Raw genomic sequence first — 20,860 nt, 5'->3', positions numbered from 1 at the left:
CGGCTACTAAACTTTAACTTTCATTCCTAGAAAATTCTATTTTTTAAAACCAAAGGATACGATGTTTTCCACCATAAACTTCATTCGGCTACTGAAATTTAACTTTCATTCCTAGAAAATTCTATTTTTTAAAACCAACGGATACGATGTTTTCCACCATAAACTTCATTCGGCTACTGAACTTTAACTTTCATTCCTAGAAAATTCCATTTTTGAAAACCAACGGACACGATGTTGTCGACCATAAAGTTTCTCGGCTACTGAACTTTAACTTTCATTCCTAGAAAATTCCATTTTTGAAATCCAACGGATACGATGTTGTCCACCATAATCTTTCTCGGGTACTGAACGTTAACTTTCATTCCTTGAAAATTCCATTTTTGAAAACTAACGGATACGATGTTGTCCACCATAAACTTTCTCGGCTACTGAACTTTAACTTTCATTCCTAGAAAATTCCATTTTTGAAAACCAACGGATACGATATTGTCCACCATAAACTTTCTCGGCTACTGAACTTTAACTTTCATTCCTAGAAAATTCCATTTTTGAAAACCAACGGATACGATGTTGTCCACCTTAATCTTTCTCGGCTACTGAACTTTAACTTTCATTCCTAGAAAATTCCTTTTTTGAAATCCAACGGATACGATGTTGTCCACCATAAACTTCATTCGGCTACTGAACTTTAACTTTCATTCCTAGAAAATTCCATTTTTGAAAACCAACGGATACGATGTTGTCCACCATTAACTTTCTCGGCTACTGAACCTTAACTTTCATTCCTAGAAAATTCCATTTTTGAAAACCAACGGATACGATGTTGTCCACCATAAACTTTCTCGGCTACTGAACTTTAAATTTCATTCCTAGAAAATTCCATTTTTGAAAACCAACGGATACGATGTTGTCCACCATAATCTTTCTCGGGTACTGAACTTTAACTTTCATTCCTAGAAAATTCCATTTTTGAAAACTAACGGATACGATGTTGTCCACCATAAACTTTCTCGGCTACTGAACTTTAACTTTCATTCCTAGAAAATTCCATTTTTGAAAACCAACGGATACGATGTTGTCCACCATAAACTTTCTCGGCTACTGAACTTTAACTGTCGTTCCTAGGAAATTCCAATTTTGAAATCCAACGGATACGATGTTGTCCACCATAAATTTTCTCGGCTACTGAACTTTAAATTTCATTTCTAGAAAATTCCATTTTTGAAAACCAACGGATACGATGTTGTCCACCATAAACTTTCTCGGCTACTGAACTTTAACTTTCATTCCTAGAAAATTCCATTTTTGAAAACCAACGGATACGATGTTGTCCACCATAAACTTTCTCGGCTACTGAACTTTAACTTTCATTCCTAGAAAATTCCATTTTTGAAATCCAACGGATACGATGTTGTCCACCATAAACTTCATTCGGCTACTGAACTTTAACTTTCATTCCTAGAAAATTCCATTTTTGAAAACCAACGGATACGATGTTGTCCACCATAAACTTTCTCGGCTACTGAACCTTAACTTTCATTCCTAGAGAATTCCATTTTTGAAAACCAACGGATACGATGTTGTCCACCATAAACTTTCTCGGCTACTGAACTTTAACTTTCATTCCTAGAAAATTCCATTTTTGAAAACCAACGGATACGATGTTGTCCACCATAAACTTTCTTGGCTACTGAACTTTAAATTTCAATCCTAGAGAATTCCGTTTTTGAAAACCAACCTATACGATGGTGTCCACCATAAACTTTCTCAGCTACTGAACTTTAACTTTCATTCCTAGAAAATTCCATTTTTTAAAACCAACGGATACGATATTTTCCACCATAAACTTCATTCGGCTACTGAACTTTAACTTTCATTCCTAGAAAATTCCATTTTTGAAAACTAACGGATATGATGTTGTCCACCATAAACTTTCTCGGCTACTGAACTCTAACTTTCATTCCTAGAAAATTCCATTTTTGAAAACCAACGGATACGATGTTGTCCACCATAATCTTTCTCGGCTACTGAACTTTAACTTTTATTCCTAGAAAATTCCATTTTTGAAATCCAACGGATACGATGTTGTCCACCATAAACTTCATTCGGCTACTGAACATTAACTTTCATTCCTAGAAAATTCCATTTTTGAAAACCAACGGATACGATGTTGTCCACCATAAACTTTCTCGGCTACTGAACTTTAACTTTCATTCCTAGAAAATTCCATTTTTGAAAACCAACGGATACGATGTTGTCCACCATAATCTTTCTCGGCTACTGAACTTTAACTTTCATTCCTTGAAAATTCCATTTTTGAAAACTAACGGATACGATGTTGTCCACCATAAACTTTCTAGGCTACTGAACTTTAACTTTAATTCCTAGAAAATTCCATTTTTGAAAACCAATGGATACGATGTTGTCCACCATAAATTTTCTCGGCTACTGAACTTTAACTTTTATTCCTAGTAAATTCCATTTTTGAAAACCAACGGATACGATGTTGTCCACCATAAACTTTCTCGGCTACTGAACTTTAACTTTCATTCCTAGAAAATTCCATTTTTGAAATCCAACGGATACGATGTTGTCCACCATAAACTTCATTCGGCTACTGAACTTTAACTTTCATTCCTAGAAAATTCCATTTTTGAAAACCAACGGATACGATGTTGTCCACCATAAACTTTCTCGGCTACTGAACCTTAACTTTCATTCCTAGAGAATTCCATTTTTGAAAACCAACGGATACGATGTTGTCCACCATAAACTTTCTCGGCTACTGAACTTTAACTTTCATTCCTAGAAAATTCCATTTTTGAAAACCAACGGATACGATGTTGTCCACCATAATCTTTCTCGGGTACTGAACTTTAACTTTCATTCCTAGAAAATTCCATTTTTGAAAACTAACGGATACGATGTTGTCCACCATAAACTTTCTCGGCTACTGAACTTTAACTTTCATTCCTAGAAAATTCCATTTTTGAAAACCAACGGATACGATGTTGTCCACCATAAACTTTCTCGGCTACTGAACTTTAACTTTCATTCTTAGAAAATTCCATTTTTGAAAACCAACGGATACGATGTTGTCCACCATAAACTTTCTCGGCTACTGAACTTTAACTGTCGTTCCTAGGAAATTCCGTTTTTGAAAACCAACGGATACGATGTTGTCCACCATAAACTTTCTTGGCTACTGAACTTTAAATTTCGTTCCTAGAGAATTCCGTTTTTGAAAACCAACCTATACGATGGTGTCCACCATAAACTTTCTCGGCTACTGAACTTTAACTTTCATTCCTATAAAATTCCATTTTTGAAAACCAACGGATACGATGTTGTCCACCATAAACTTTCTCGGCTACTAAACTTTAACTTTCATTCCTAGAAAATTCTATTTTTTAAAACCAACGGATACGATGTTTTCTACCATAAACTTCATTCGGCTACTGAACTTTAACTTTCATTCCTAGAAAATTCCATTTTTTAAAACCAACGGACACGATGTTGTCGACCATAAACTTTCTCGGCTACTGAACTTTAACTTTCATTCCTAGAAAATTCCCTTTTCGAAAACCAACGGATACGATGTTGTCCACCATAAACATTCTCGGCTACTAAACTTTAACTTTCATTCCTAGAAAATTCTATTTTTTAAAACCAACGGATACGATGTTTTCCACCATAAACTTCATTCGGCTACTGAACTTTAAATTCATTCCTAGAGAATTCCGTTTTTGAAAACCAACCTATACGATGGTGTCCACCATAAACTTTCTCGGTTACTGAACTTTAACTTTCATTCCTATAAAATTCCATTTTTGAAAACCAACGGATACGATGTTGTCCACCATAAACTTTCTCGGCTACTAAACTTTAACTTTCATTCCTAGAAAATTCTATTTTTTAAAACCAACGGATACGATGTTTTCTACCATAAACTTCATTCGGCTACTGAACTTTAACTTTCATTCCTAGAAAATTCCATTTTTTAAAACCAACGGACACGATGTTGTCGACCATAAACTTTCTCGGCTACTGAACTTTAACTTTCATTCCTAGAAAATTCCCTTTTCGAAAACCAACGGATACGATGTTGTCCACCATAAACATTCTCGGCTACTAAACTTTAACTTTCATTCCTAGAAAATTCTATTTTTTAAAACCAACGGATACGATGTTTTCCACCATAAACTTCATTCGGCTACTGAACTTTAACTTTCATTCCTAGAAAATTCTATTTTTTAAAACCAACGGATACGATGTTTTCCACCATAAACTTCATTCGGCTACTGAATTTTAACTTTCATTCCTAGAAAATTCCATTTTTTAAAACCAACGGACACGATGTGTTCGACCATAAACTTTCTCGGCTACTGAACTTTAAATTTCAATCCTAGAGAATTCCGTTTTTGAAAACCAACCTATACGATGGTGTCCACCATAAACTTTCTCAGCTACTGAACTTTAACTTTCATTCCTAGAAAATTCCATTTTTTAAAACCAACGGATACGATATTTTCCACCATAAACTTCATTCGGCTACTGAACTTTAACTTTCATTCCTAGAAAATTCCATTTTTGAAAACCAACGGATACGATGTTGTCCACCATAATCTTTCTCGGCTACTGAACTTTAACTTTCATTCCTAGAAAATTCCATTTTTGAAATCCAACGGATACGATGTTGTCCACCATAAACTTCATTCGGCTACTGAACATTAACTTTCATTCCTAGAAAATTCCATTTTTGAAAACCAACGGATACGATGTTGTCCACCATAAACTTTCTCGGCTACTGAACTTTAACTTTCATTCCTAGAAAATTCCATTTTTGAAAACCAACGGATACGATGTTGTCCACCATAATCTTTCTCGGCTACTGAACTTTAACTTTTATTCCTTGAAAATTCCATTTTTGAAAACTAACGGATACGATGTTGTCCACCATAAACTTTCTCGGCTACTGAACTTTAACTTTCATTCCTAGAAAATTCCATTTTTGAAAACCAACGGATACGATGTTGTCCACCATAATCTTTCTCGGCTACTGAACTTTAACTTTTATTCCTAGAAAATTCCATTTTTGAAATCCAACGGATACGATGTTGTCCACCATAAACTTCATTCGGCTACTGAACATTAACTTTCATTCCTAGAAAATTCCATTTTTGAAAACCAACGGATACGATGTTGTCCACCATAAACTTTCTCGGCTACTGAACTTTAACTTTCATTCCTAGAAAATTCCATTTTTGAAAACCAACGGATACGATGTTGTCCACCATAATCTTTCTCGGCTACTGAACTTTAACTTTCATTCCTTGAAAATTCCATTTTTGAAAACTAACGGATACGATGTTGTCCACCATAAACTTTCTCGGCTACTGAACTTTAACTTTAATTCCTAGAAAATTCCATTTTTGAAAACCAATGGATACGATGTTGTCCACCATAAATTTTCTCGGCTACTGAACTTTAACTTTCATTCCTAGTAAATTCCATTTTTGAAAACCAACGGATACGATGTTGTCCACCATAAACTTTCTCGGCTACTGAACTTTAACTTTCATTCCTAGAAAATTCCATTTTTGAAATCCAACGGATACGATGTTGTCCACCATAAACTTCATTCGGCTACTGAACTTTAACTTTCATTCCTAGAAAATTCCATTTTTGAAAACCAAAGGATACGATGTTGTCCACCATAAACTTTCTCGGCTACTGAACCTTAACTTTCATTCCTAGAGAATTCCATTTTTGAAAACCAACGGATACGATGTTGTCCACCATAAACTTTCTCGGCTACTGAACTCTAACTTTCATTCCTAGAAAATTCCATTTTTGAAAACCAACGGATACGATGTTGTCCACCATAATCTTTCTCGGGTACTGAACTTTAACTTTCATTCCTAGAAAATTCCATTTTTGAAAACTAACGGATACGATGTTGTCCACCATAAACTTTCTCGGCTACTGAACTTTCCCTTTCATTCATAGAAAATTCCATTTTTGAAAACCAACGGATACGATGTTGTCCACCATAAACTTTCTCGGCTACTGAACTTTAACTTTCATTCTTAGAAAATTCCATTTTTGAAAACCAACGGATACGATGTTGTCCACCATAAACTTTCTCGGCTACTGAACTTTAACTGTCGTTCCTAGGAAATTCCGTTTTTGAAAACCAACGGATACGATGTTGTCCACCATAAACTTTCTTGGCTACTGAACTTTAAATTTCGTTCCTAGAGAATTCCGTTTTTGAAAACCAACTTATACGATGGTGTCCACCATAAACTTTCTCGGCTACTGAACTTTAACTTTCATTCCTATAAAATTCCATTTTTGAAAACCAACGGATACGATGTTGTCCACCATAAACTTTCTCGGCTACTAAACTTTAACTTTCATTCCTAGAAAATTCTATTTTTTAAAACCAACGGATACGATGTTTTCTACCATAAACTTCATTCGGCTACTGAACTTTAACTTTCATTCCTAGAAAATTCCATTTTTTAAAACCAACGGACACGATGTTCTCGACCATAAACTTTCTCGGCTACTGAACTTTAACTTTCATTCCTAGAAAATTCCCTTTTCGAAAACCAACGGATACGATGTTGTCCACCATAAACATTCTCGGCTACTAAACTTTAACTTTCATTCCTAGAAAATTCTATTTTTTAAAACCAACGGATACGATGTTTTCCACCATAAACTTCATTCGGCTACTGAACTTTAAATTTCATTCCTAGAGAATTCCGTTTTTGAAAACCAACCTATACGATGGTGTCCACCATAAACTTTCTCGGCTACTGAACTTTAACTTTCATTCCTATAAAATTCCATTTTTGAAAACCAACGGATACGATGTTGTCCACCATAAACTTTCTCGGCTACTAAACTTTAACTTTCATTCCTAGAAAATTCTATTTTTTAAAACCAACGGATACGATGTTTTCTACCATAAACTTCATTCGGCTACTGAACTTTAACTTTCATTCCTAGAAAATTCCATTTTTTAAAACCAACGGACACGATGTTGTCGACCATAAACTTTCTCGGCTACTGAACTTTAACTTTCATTCCTAGAAAATTCCCTTTTCGAAAACCAACGGATACGATGTTGTCCACCATAAACATTCTCGGCTACTAAACTTTAACTTTCATTCCTAGAAAATTCTATTTTTTAAAACAAACGGATACGATGTTTTCCACCATAAACTTCATTCGGCTACTGAACTTTAACTTTCATTCCTAGAAAATTCTATTTTTTAAAACCAACGGATACGATGTTTTCCACCATAAACTTCATTCGGCTACTGAACTTTAACTTTCATTCCTAGAAAATTCCATTTTTTAAAACCAACGGACACGATGTGTTCGACCATAAACTTTCTCGGCTACTGAACTTTAAATTTCAATCCTAGAGAATTCCGTTTTTGAAAACCAACCTATACGATGGTGTCCACCATAAACTTTCTCAGCTACTGAACTTTAACTTTCATTCCTAGAAAATTCCATTTTTGAAAACCAACGGATACGATGTTGTCCACCATAATCTTTCTCGGGTACTGAACTTTAACTTTCATTCCTAGAAAATTCCATTTTTGAAAACTAACGGATACGATGTTGTCCACCATAAACTTTCTCGGCTACTGAACTTTAACTTTCATTCCTAGAAAATTCCATTTTTGAAAACCAACGGATACGATGTTGTCCACCATAAACTTTCTCGGCTACTGAACTTTAACTTTCATTCTTAGAAAATTCCATTTTTGAAAACCAACGGATACGATGTTGTCCACCATAAACTTTCTCGGCTACTGAACTTTAACTGTCGTTCCTAGGAAATTCCGTTTTTGAAAACCAACGGATACGATGTTGTCCACCATAAACTTTCTTGGCTACTGAACTTTAAATTTCGTTCCTAGAGAATTCCGTTTTTGAAAACCAACCTATACGATGGTGTCCACCATAAACTTTCTCGGCTACTGAACTTTAACTTTCATTCCTATAAAATTCCATTTTTGAAAACCAACGGATACGATGTTGTCCACCATAAACTTTCTCGGATACTAAACTTTAACTTTCATTCCTAGAAAATTCTATTTTTTAAAACCAACGGATACGATGTTTTCTACCATAAACTTCATTCGGCTACTGAACTTTAACTTTCATTCCTAGAAAATTCCATTTTTTAAAACCAACGGACACGATGTTGTCGACCATAAACTTTCTCGGCTACTGAACTTTAACATTCATTCCTAGAAAATTCCCTTTTCGAAAACCAACGGATACGATGTTGTCCACCATAAACATTCTCGGCTACTAAACTTTAACTTTCATTCCTAGAAAATTCTATTTTTTAAAATCAACGGATACGATGTTTTCCACCATAAACTTCATTCGGCTACTGAACTTTAAATTTCATTCCTAGAGAATTCCGTTTTTGAAAACCAACCTATACGATGGTGTCCACCATAAACTTTCTCGGCTACTGAACTTTAACTTTCATTCCTATAAAATTCCATTTTTGAAAACCAACGGATACGATGTTGTCCACCATAAACTTTCTCGGCTACTAAACTTTAACTTTCATTCCTAGAAAATTCTATTTTTTAAAACCAACGGATACGATGTTTTCTACCATAAACTTCATTCGGCTACTGAACTTTAACTTTCATTCCTAGAAAATTCCATTTTTTAAAACCAACGGACACGATGTTGTCGACCATAAACTTTCTCGGCTACTGAACTTTAACTTTCATTCCTAGAAAATTCCCTTTTCGAAAACTAACGGATACGATGTTGTCCACCATAAACATTCTCGGCTACTAAACTTTAACTTTCATTCCTAGAAAATTCTATTTTTTAAAACCAACGGATACGATGTTTTCCACCATAAACTTCATTCGGCTACTGAACTTTAACTTTCATTCCTAGAAAATTCTATTTTTGAAAACCAACGGATACGATGTTTTCCACCATAAACTTCATTCGGCTACTGAACTTTAACTTTCATTCCTAGAAAATTCCATTTTTTAAAACCAACGGACACGATGTGTTCGACCATAAACTTTCTCGGCTACTGAACTTTAAATTTCAATCCTAGAGAATTCCGTTTTTGAAAACCAACCTATACGATGGTGTCCACCATAAACTTTCTCAGCTACTGAACTTTAACTTTCATTCCTAGAAAATTCCATTTTTTAAAACCAACGGATACGATATTTTCGACCATAAACTTCATTCGGCTACTGAACTTTAACTTTCATTCTTACAAAATTCTATTTTTGAAAACTAACGGATACGATGTTGTCCACCATAAACTTTCTCGGCTACTGAACTTTAACTTTCATTCCTAGAAAATTCCATTTTTGAAAACCAACGGATACGATGTTGTCCACCATAATCTTTCTCGGCTACTGAACTTTAACTTTCATTCCTAGAAAATTCCATTTTTGAAATCCAACGGATACGATGTTGTCCACCATAAACTTCATTCGGCTACTGAACATTAACTTTCATTCCTAGAAAATTCCATTTTTGAAAACCAACGGATACGATGTTGTCCACCATAAACTTTCTCGGCTACTGAACTTTAACTTTCATTCCTAGAAAATTCCATTTTTGAAAACCAACGGATACGATGTTGTCCACCATAATCTTTCTCGGCTACTGAACTTTAACTTTCATTCCTTGAAAATTCCATTTTTGAAAACTAACGGATACGATGTTGTCCACCATAAACTTTCTCGGCTACTGAACTTTAACTTTAATTCCTAGAAAATTCCATTTTTGAAAACCAATGGATACGATGTTGTCCACCATAAATTTTCTCGGCTACTGAACTTTAACTTTCATTACTAGAAAATTCCATTTTTGAAAACCAACGGATACGATGTTGTCCACCATAAACTTTCTCGGCTACTGAACTTTAACTTTCATTCCTAGTAAATTTCATTTTTGAAAACCAACGGATACGATGTTGTCCACCATAAACTTTCTCGGCTACTGAACTTTAACTTTCATTCCTAGAAAATTCCATTTTTGAAATCCAACGGATACGATGTTGTCCACCATAAACTTCATTTGGCTACTGAACTTTAACTTTCATTCCTAGAAAATTCCATTTTTGAAAACCAACGGATACGATGTTGTCCACCATAAACTTTCTCGGCTACTGAACCTTAACTTTCATTCCTAGAGAATTCCATTTTTGAAAACCAACGGATACGATGTTGTCCACCATAAACTTTCTCGGCTACTGAACTTTAACTTTCATTCCTAGAAAATTCCATTTTTGAAAACCAACGGATACGATGTTGTCCACCATAATCTTTCTCGGGTACTGAACTTTAACTTTCATTCCTAGAAAATTCCATTTTTGAAAACTAACGGATACGATGTTGTCCACCATAAACTTTCTCGGCTACTGAACTTTAACTTTCATTCCTAGAAAATTCCATTTTTGAAAACCAACGGATACGATGTGTCCACCATAAACTTTCTGGGCTACTGAACTTTAACTTTCATTCCTAGAAAATTACATTTTTGAAAACCAACGGATACGATGTTGTCCACCATAAACTTTCTCGGTTACTGAACTTTAACTTTCATTCCTAGAGAATTCCATTTTTGAAAACCAACGGATACGATGTTGTCCACCATAAACTTTCTCGGCTACTGAACTTTAACTTTCATTCCTAGAAAATTCCATTTTTGAAAACCAACGGATACGATGTTGTCCACCATAATCTTTCTCGGGTACTGAACTTTAACTTTCATTCCTAGAAAATTCCATTTTTGAAAACTAACGGATACGATGTTGTCCACCATATACTTTCTCGGCTACTGAACTTTAACTTTCATTCCTAGAAAATTCCATTTTTGAAAACCAACGAATACGATGTTGTCCACCATAAACTTTCTCGGCTACTGAACTTTAACTTTCATTCCTAGAAAATTCCATTTTTGAAAACCAACGGATACGATGTTGTCCACCATAAACTTTCTCGGCTACTGAACTTTAACTTTCATTCCTAGAAAATTCCATTTTTGAAAACCAACGGATACGATGTTGTCCACCATAAACTTTCTCGGCTACTGAACTTTAACTTTCATTCCTAGAAAATTCCATTTTTGAAAACCAACGGATACGATGTTGTCCACCATAAACTTTCTCGGCTACTGAACTTTAACTTTCATTCCTAGAAAATTCCATTTTTGAAAACCAACGGATACGATGTTGTCCACCATAAACTTTCTCGGCTACTGAACTTTAACTTTCATTCCTAGAGAATTCCATTTTTGAAAACCAACGGATACGATGTTGTCCACCATAAACTTTCTCGGCTACTGAACTTTAACTTTCATTCCTAGAAAATTCCATTTTTGAAAACTAACAGATACGATGTTGTCCACCATAAACTTTCTCGGCTACTGAACTTTAACTTTCATTCCTAGAAAATTCCATTTTTGAAAACTAACGGATACGATGTTGTCCACCATAAACTTTCTCGGCTACTGAACTTTAACTTTCATTCCTAGAAAATTCCATTTTTGAAAACCAACGGATACGATGTTGTCCACCATAAACTTTCTCGGCTACTGAACTTTAACTTTCATTCCTAGAAAATTCCATTTTTGAAAACCAACGGATACGATGTTGTCCACCATAAACTTTCTCGGCTACTGAACTTTAACTTTCATTCCTAGAAAATTCCATTTTTGAAAACCAACGGATACGATGTTGTCCACCATAAACTTTCTCGGCTACTGAACTTTAACTTTCATTCCTAGAAAATTCCATTTTTGAAAACTAACGGATATGATGTTGTCCACCATAAACTTTCTCGGCTACTGAACTTTAACTTTCATTCCTAGAAAATTCCATTTTTGAAAACCAACGGATACGATGTTGTCCACCATAAACTTTCTCGGCTACTGAACTTTAACTTTCATTCCTAGAAAATTCCATTTTTGAAAACCAACGGATACGATGTTGTCCACCATAAACTTTCTCGGCTACTGAACTTTAACTTTCATTCCTAGAAAATTCCATTTTTGAAAACCAACGGATACGATGTTGTCCACCATAAACTTTCTCGGCTACTGAACTTTAACTTTCATTCCTAGAGAATTCCATTTTTGAAAACCAACGGATACGATGTTGTCCACCATAAACTTTCTCGGCTACTGAACTTTAACTTTCATTCCTAGAAAATTCCATTTTTGAAAACTAACGGATACGATGTTGTCCACCATAAACTTTCTCGGCTACTGAACTTTAACTTTCATTCCTAGAAAATTCCATTTTTGAAAACTAAAGGATACGATGTTGTCCACCATAAACTTTCTCGGCTACTGAATTTTAACTTTCATTCCTAGAAAATTCCATTTTTGAAAACCAACGGATACGATGTTGTCCACCATAAACTTTCTCGGCTACTGAACTTTAACTTTCATTCCTAGAAAATTCCATTTTTGAAAACCAACGGATACGATGTTGTCCACCATAAACTTTCTCGGCTACTGAACTTTAACTTTCATTCCTAGAAAATTCCATTTTTGAAAACCAACGGATACGATGTTGTCCACCATAAACTTTCTCGGCTACTGAACTTTAACTTTCATTCCTAGAAAATTCCATTTTTGAAAACCAACGGATACGATGTTGTCCACCATAAACTTTCTCGGCTACTGAACTTTAACTTTCATTCCTAGAAAATTCCATTTTTGAAAACCAACGGATACGATGTTGTCCACCATAAACTTTCTCGGGTACTGAACTTTAACTTTCATTCCTAGAAAATTCCATTTTTGAAAACTAACGGATACGATGTTGTCCACCATAAACTTTCTCGGCTACTGAACTTTAACTTTCATTCCTAGAAAATTCCATTTTTGAAAACCAACGGACACGATGTTGTCCACCATAAACTTTCTCGGCTACTGAACTTTAATTTTCATTCCTAGAAAATTCCATTTTTGAAAACCAACGGATACGATGTTGTCCACCATAAACTTTCTCGGCTACTGAACTTTAACTTTCATTCCTAGAAAATTCCATTTTTGAAAACCAACGGATACGATGTTGTCCACCATAAACTTTCTCGGCTACTGAACTTTAACTTTCATTCCTAGAAAATTCCATTTTTGAAAACCAACGGATACGATGTTGTCCACCATAAACTTTCTCGGCTACTGAACTTTAACTTTCATTCCTAGAGAATTCCATTTTTGAAAACCAACGGATACGATGTTGTCCACCATAAACTTTCTCGGCTACTGAACTTTAACTTTCATTCCTAGAAAATTCCATTTTTGAAAACTAACGGATACGATGTTGTCCACCATAAACTTTCTCGGCTACTGAACTTTAAATTTCATTCCTAGAAAATTCCATTTTTGAAAACTAACGGATACGATGTTGTCCACCATAAACTTTCTCGGCTACTGAACTTTAACTTTCATTCCTAGAAAATTCCATTTTTGAAAACTAACGGATACGATGTTGTCCACCATAAACTTTCTCGGCTACTGAACTTTAACTTTCATTCCTAGAAAATTCCATTTTTGAAAACCAACGGATACGATGTTGTCCACCATAAACTTTCTCGGCTACTGAACTTTAACTTTCATTCCTAGAAAATTCCATTTTTGAAATCCAACGGATACGATGTTGTCCACCATAAACTTCATTCGGCTACTGAACATTAACTTTCATTCCTAGAAAATTCCATTTTTGAAAACCAACGGATACGATGTTGTCCACCATAAACTTTCTCGGCTACTGAACTTTAACTTTCATTCCTAGAAAATTCCATTTTTGAAAACCAACGGATACGATGTTGTCCACCATAATCTTTCTCGGCTACTGAACTTTAACTTTCATTCCTTGAAAATTCCATTTTTGAAAACTAACGGATACGATGTTGTCCATCATAAACTTTCTCGGCTACTGAACTTTATCTTTAATTCCTAGAAAATTCCATTTTTGAAAACCAATGGATACGATGTTGTCCACCATAAATTTTCTCGGCTACTGAACTTTAACTTTCATTACTAGAAAATTCCATTTTTGAAAACCAACGGATACGATGTTGTCCACCATAAACTTTCTCGGCTACTGAACTTTAACTTTCATTCCTAGTAAATTTCATTTTTGAAAACCAACGGATACGATGTTGTCCACCATAAACTTTCTCGGCTACTGAACTTTAACTTTCATTCCTAGAAAATTCCATTTTTGAAAACCAACGGATACGATGTTGTCCACCATAAACTTTCTCGGCTACTGAACTTTAACTTTCATTCCTAGAAAATTCCATTTTTGAAAACCAACGTATACGATGTTGTCCACCATAAACTTTCTCGGCTACTGAACTTTAACTTTCATTCCTAGAAAATTCCATTTTTGAAAACCAACGGATACGATGTTGTCCACCATAAACTTTCTCGGCTACTGAACTTTAACTTTCATTCCTAGAAAATTCCATTTTTGAAAACCAACGGATACGATGTTGTCCACCATAAACTTTCTCGGCTACTGAACTTTAACTTTCATTCCTAGAGAATTCCATTTTTGAAAACCAACGGATACGATGTTGTCCACCATAAACTTTCTCGGCTACTGAACTTTAACTTTCATTCCTAGAAAATTCCATTTTTGAAAACTAACAGATACGATGTTGTCCACCATAAACTTTCTCGGCTACTGAACTTTAACTTTCATTCCTAGAAAATTCCATTTTTGAAAACTAACGGATACGATGTTGTCCACCATAAACTTTCTCGGCTACTGAACTTTAACTTTCATTCCTAGAAAATTCCATTTTTGAAAACCAACGGATACGATGTTGTCCACCATAAACTTTCTCGGCTACTGAACTTTAACTTTCATTCCTAGAAAATTCCATTTTTGAAAACCAACGGATACGATGTTGTCCACCATAAACTTTCTCGGCTACTGAACTTTAACTTTCATTCCTAGAAAATTCCATTTTTGAAAACCAACGGATACGATGTTGTCCACCATAAACTTTCTCGGCTACTGAACTTTAACTTTCATTCCTAGAAAATTCCATTTTTGAAAACCAACGGATACGATGTTGTCCACCATAAACTTTCTCGGCTACTGAACTTTAACTTTCATTCCTAGAAAATTCCATTTTTGAAAACTAACGGATATGATGTTGTCCACCATAAACTTTCTCGGCTACTGAACTTTAACTTTCATTCCTAGAAAATTCCATTTTTGAAAACCAACGGATACGATGTTGTCCACCATAAACTTTCTCGGCTACTGAACTTTAACTTTCATTCCTAGAAAATTCCATTTTTGAAAACCAACGGATACGATGTTGTCCACCATAAACTTTCTCGGCTACTGAACTTTAACTTTCATTCCTAGAAAATTCCATTTTTGAAAACCAACGGATACGATGTTGTCCACCATAAACTTTCTCGGCTACTGAACTTTAACTTTCATTCCTAGAGAATTCCATTTTTGAAAACCAACGGATACGATGTTGTCCACCATAAACTTTCTCGGCTACTGAACTTTAACTTTCATTCCTAGAAAATTCCATTTTTGAAAACTAACGGATACGATGTTGTCCACCATAAACTTTCTCGGCTACTGAACTTTAACTTTCATTCCTAGAAAATTCCATTTTTGAAAACTAACGGATACGATGTTGTCCACCATAAACTTTCTCGGCTACTGAATTTTAACTTTCATTCCTAGAAAATTCCATTTTTGAAAACCAACGGATACGATGTTGTCCACCATAAACTTTCTCGGCTACTGAACTTTAACTTTCATTCCTAGAAAATTCCATTTTTGAAAACCAACGGATACGATGTTGTCCACCATAAACTTTCTCGGCTACTGAACTTTAACTTTCATTCCTAGAAAATTCCATTTTTGAAAACCAACGGATACGATGTTGTCCACCATAAACTTTCTCGGCTACTGAACTTTAACTTTCATTCCTAGAAAATTCCATTTTTGAAAACCACCGGATACGATGTTGTCCACCATAAACTTTCTCGGCTACTGAACTTTAACTTTCATTCCTAGAAAATTCCATTTTTGAAAACCAACGGATACGATGTTGTCCACCATAAACTTTCTCGGGTACTGAACTTTAACTTTCATTCCTAGAAAATTCCATTTTTGAAAACTAACGGATACGATGTTGTCCACCATAAACTTTCTCGGCTACTGAACTTTAACTTTCATTCCTAGAAAATTCCATTTTTGAAAACCAACGGACACGATGTTGTCCACCATAAACTTTCTCGGCTACTGAACTTTAATTTTCATTCCTAGAAAATTCCATTTTTGAAAACCAACGGATACGATGTTGTCCACCATAAACTTTCTCGGCTACTGAACTTTAACTTTCATTCCTAGAAAATTCCATTTTTGAAAACCAACGGATACGATGTTGTCCACCATAAACTTTCTCGGCTACTGAACTTTAACTTTCATTCCTAGAAAATTCCATTTTTGAAAACCAACGGATACGATGTTGTCCACCATAAACTTTCTCGGCTACTGAACTTTAACTTTCATTCCTAGAGAATTCCATTTTTGAAAACCAACGGATACGATGTTGTCCACCATAAACTTTCTCGGCTACTGAACTTTAACTTTCATTCCTAGAAAATTCCATTTTTGAAAACTAACGGATACGATGTTGTCCACCATAAACTTTCTCGGCTACTGAACTTTAACTTTCATTCCTAGAAAATTCCATTTTTGAAAACTAACGGATACGATGTTGTCCACCATAAACTTTCTCGGCTACTGAACTTTAACTTTCATTCCTAGAAAATTCCATTTTTGAAAACTAACGGATACGATGTTGTCCACCATAAACTTTCTCGGCTACTGAACTTTAACTTTCATTCCTAGAAAATTCCATTTTTGAAAACCAACGGATACGATGTTGTCCACCATAAACTTTCTCGGCTACTGAACTTTAACTTTCATTCCTAGAAAATTCCATTTTTGAAATCCAACGGATACGATGTTGTCCACCATAAACTTCATTCGGCTACTGAACATTAACTTTCATTCCTAGAAAATTCCATTTTTGAAAACCAACGGATACGATGTTGTCCACCATAAACTTTCTCGGCTACTGAACTTTAACTTTCATTCCTAGAAAATTCCATTTTTGAAAACCAACGGATACGATGTTGTCCACCATAATCTTTCTCGGCTACTGAACTTTAACTTTCATTCCTTGAAAATTCCATTTTTGAAAACTAACGGATACGATGTTGTCCACCATAAACTTTCTCGGCTACTGAACTTTAACTTTAATTCCTAGAAAATTCCATTTTTGAAAACCAATGGATACGATGTTGTCCACCATAAATTTTCTCGGCTACTGAACTTTAACTTTCATTACTAGAAAATTCCATTTTTGAAAACCAACGGATACGATGTTGTCCACCATAAACTTTCTCGGCTACTGAACTTTAACTTTCATTCCTAGTAAATTTCATTTTTGAAAACCAACGGATACGATGTTGTCCACCATAAACTTTCTCGGCTACTGAACTTTAACTTTCATTCCTAGAAAATTCCATTTTTGAAATCCAACGGATACGATGTTGTCCACCATAAACTTCATTCGGCTACTGAACTTTAACTTTCATTCCTAGAAAATTCCATTTTTGAAAACCAACGGATACGATGTTGTCCACCATAAACTTTCTCGGCTACTGAACCTTAACTTTCATTCCTAGAGAATTCCATTTTTGAAAACCAACGGATACGATGTTGTCCACCATAAACTTTCTCGGCTACTGAACTTTAACTTTCATTCCTAGAAAATTCCATTTTTGAAAACCAACGGATACGATGTTGTCCACCATAATCTTTCTCGGGTACTGAACTTTAACTTTCATTCCTAGAAAATTCCATTTTTGAAAACTAACGGATACGATGTTGTCCACCATAAACTTTCTCGGCTACTGAACTTTAACTTTCATTCCTAGAAAATTCCATTTTTGAAAACCAACGGATACGATGTGTCCACCATAAACTTTCTCGGCTACTGAACTTTAACTTTCATTCCTAGAAAATTCCATTTTTGAAAACCAACGGATACGATGTTGTCCACCATAAACTTTCTCGGCTACTGAACTTTAACTTTCATTCCTAGAGAATTCCATTTTTGAAAACCAACGGATACGATGTTGTCCACCATAAACTTTCTCGGCTACTGAACTTTAACTTTCATTCCTAGAAAATTCCATTTTTGAAAACCAACGGATACGATGTTGTCCACCATAATCTTTCTCGGGTACTGAACTTTAACTTACATTCCTAGAAAATTCCATTTTTGAAAACTAACGGATACGATGTTGTCCACCATATACTTTCTCGGCTACTGAACTTTAACTTTCATTCCTAGAAAATTCCATTTTTGAAAACCAACGGATACGATGTTGTCCACCATAAACTTTCTCGGCTACTGAATTTTAACTTTCATTCCTAGAAAATTCCATTTTTGAAAACCAACGGATACGATGTTGTCCACCATAAACTTTCTCGGCTACTGAACTTTAACTTTCATTCCTAGAAAATTCCATTTTTGAAAACCAACGGATACGATGTTGTCCACCATAAACTTTCTCGGCTACTGAACTTTAACTTTCATTCCTAGAAAATTCCATTTTTGAAAACCAACGGATACGATGTTGTCCACCATAAACTTTCTCGGCTACTGAACTTTAACTTTCATTCCTAGAAAATTCCATTTTTGAAAACCAACGGATACGATGTTGTCCACCATAAACTTTCTCGGCTACTGAACTTTAACTTTCATTCCTAGAGAATTCCATTTTTGAAAACCAACGGATACGATGTTGTCCACCATAAACTTTCTCGGCTACTGAACTTTAACTTTCATTCCTAGAAAATTCCATTTTTGAAAACTAACAGATACGATGTTGTCCACCATAAACTTTCTCGGCTACTGAACTTTAACTTTCATTCCTAGAAAATTCCATTTTTGAAAACTAACGGATACGATGTTGTCCACCATAAACTTTCTCGGCTACTGAACTTTAACTTTCATTCCTAGAAAATTCCATTTTTGAAAACCAACGGATACGATGTTGTCCACCATAAACTTTCTCGGCTACTGAACTTTAACTTTCATTCCTAGAAAATTCCATTTTTGAAAACCAACGGATACGATGTTGTCCACCATAAACTTTCTCGGCTACTGAACTTTAACTTTCATTCCTAGAAAATTCCATTTTTGAAAACCAACGGATACGATGTTGTCCACCATAAACTTTCTCGGCTACTGAACTTTAACTTTCATTCCTAGAAAATTCCATTTTTGAAAACCAACGGATACGATGTTGTCCACCATAAACTTTCTCGGCTACTGAACTTTAACTTTCAATCCTAGAAAATTCCATTTTTGAAAACTAACGGATATGATGTTGTCCACCATAAACTTTCTCGGCTACTGAACTTTAACTTTCATTCCTAGAAAATTCCATTTTTGAAAACCAACGGATACGATGTTGTCCACCATAAACTTTCTCGGCTACTGAACTTTAACTTTCATTCCTAGAAAATTCCATTTTTGAAAACCAACGGATACGATGTTGTCCACCATAAACTTTCTCGGCTACTGAACTTTAACTTTCATTCCTAGAAAATTCCATTTTTGAAAACCAACGGATACGATGTTGTCCACCATAAACTTTCTCGGCTACTGAACTTTAACTTTCATTCCTAGAGAATTCCATTTTTGAAAACCAACGGATACGATGTTGTCCACCATAAACTTTCTCGGCTACTGAACTTTAACTTTCATTCCTAGAAAATTCCATTTTTGAAAACTAACGGATACGATGTTGTCCACCATAAACTTTCTCGGCTACTGAACTTTAACTTTCATTCCTAGAAAATTCCATTTTTGAAAACTAACGGATACGATGTTGTCCACCATAAACTTTCTCGGCTACTGAATTTTAACTTTCATTCCTAGAAAATTCCATTTTTGAAAACCAACGGATACGATGTTGTCCACCATAAACTTTCTCGGCTACTGAACTTTAACTTTCATTCCTAGAAAATTCCATTTTTGAAAACCAACGGATACGATGTTGTCCACCATAAACTTTCTCGGCTACTGAACTTTAACTTTCATTCCTAGAAAATTCCATTTTTGAAAACCAACGGATACGATGTTGTCCACCATAAACTTTCTCGGCTACTGAACTTTAACTTTCATTCCTAGAAAATTCCATTTTTGAAAACCAACGGATACGATGTTGTCCACCATAAACTTTCTCGGCTACTGAACTTTAACTTTCATTCCTAGAAAATTCCATTTTTGAAAACCAACGGATACGATGTTGTCCACCATAAACTTTCTCGGGTACTGAACTTTAACTTTCATTCCTAGAAAATTCCATTTTTGAAAACTAACGGATACGATGTTGTCCACCATAAACTTTCTCGGCTACTGAACTTTAACTTTCATTCCTAGAAAATTCCATTTTTGAAAACCAACGGACACGATGTTGTCCACCATAAACTTTCTCGGCTACTGAACTTTACCTTTCATTCCTAGAAAATTCCATTTTTGAAAACCAACGGATACGATGTTGTCCACCATAAACTTTCTCGGCTACTGAACTTTAACTTTCATTCCTAGAAAATTCCATTTTTGAAAACCAACGGATACGATGTTGTCCACCATAAACTTTCTCGGCTACTGAACTTTAACTTTCATTCCTAGAAAATTCCATTTTTGAAAACCAACGGATACGATGTTGTCCACCATAAACTTTC

Source organism: Thermobia domestica, chromosome 4 (genome assembly GCF_964235325.1).
Source record: "Thermobia domestica chromosome 4, izTheDome1.hap1.1, whole genome shotgun sequence".
NCBI lineage: Eukaryota > Metazoa > Arthropoda > Insecta > Zygentoma > Lepismatidae > Thermobia > Thermobia domestica.
The sequence above is the reverse complement of the archived record's forward strand: the minus strand, read 5'-3'. Positions refer to the sequence as shown.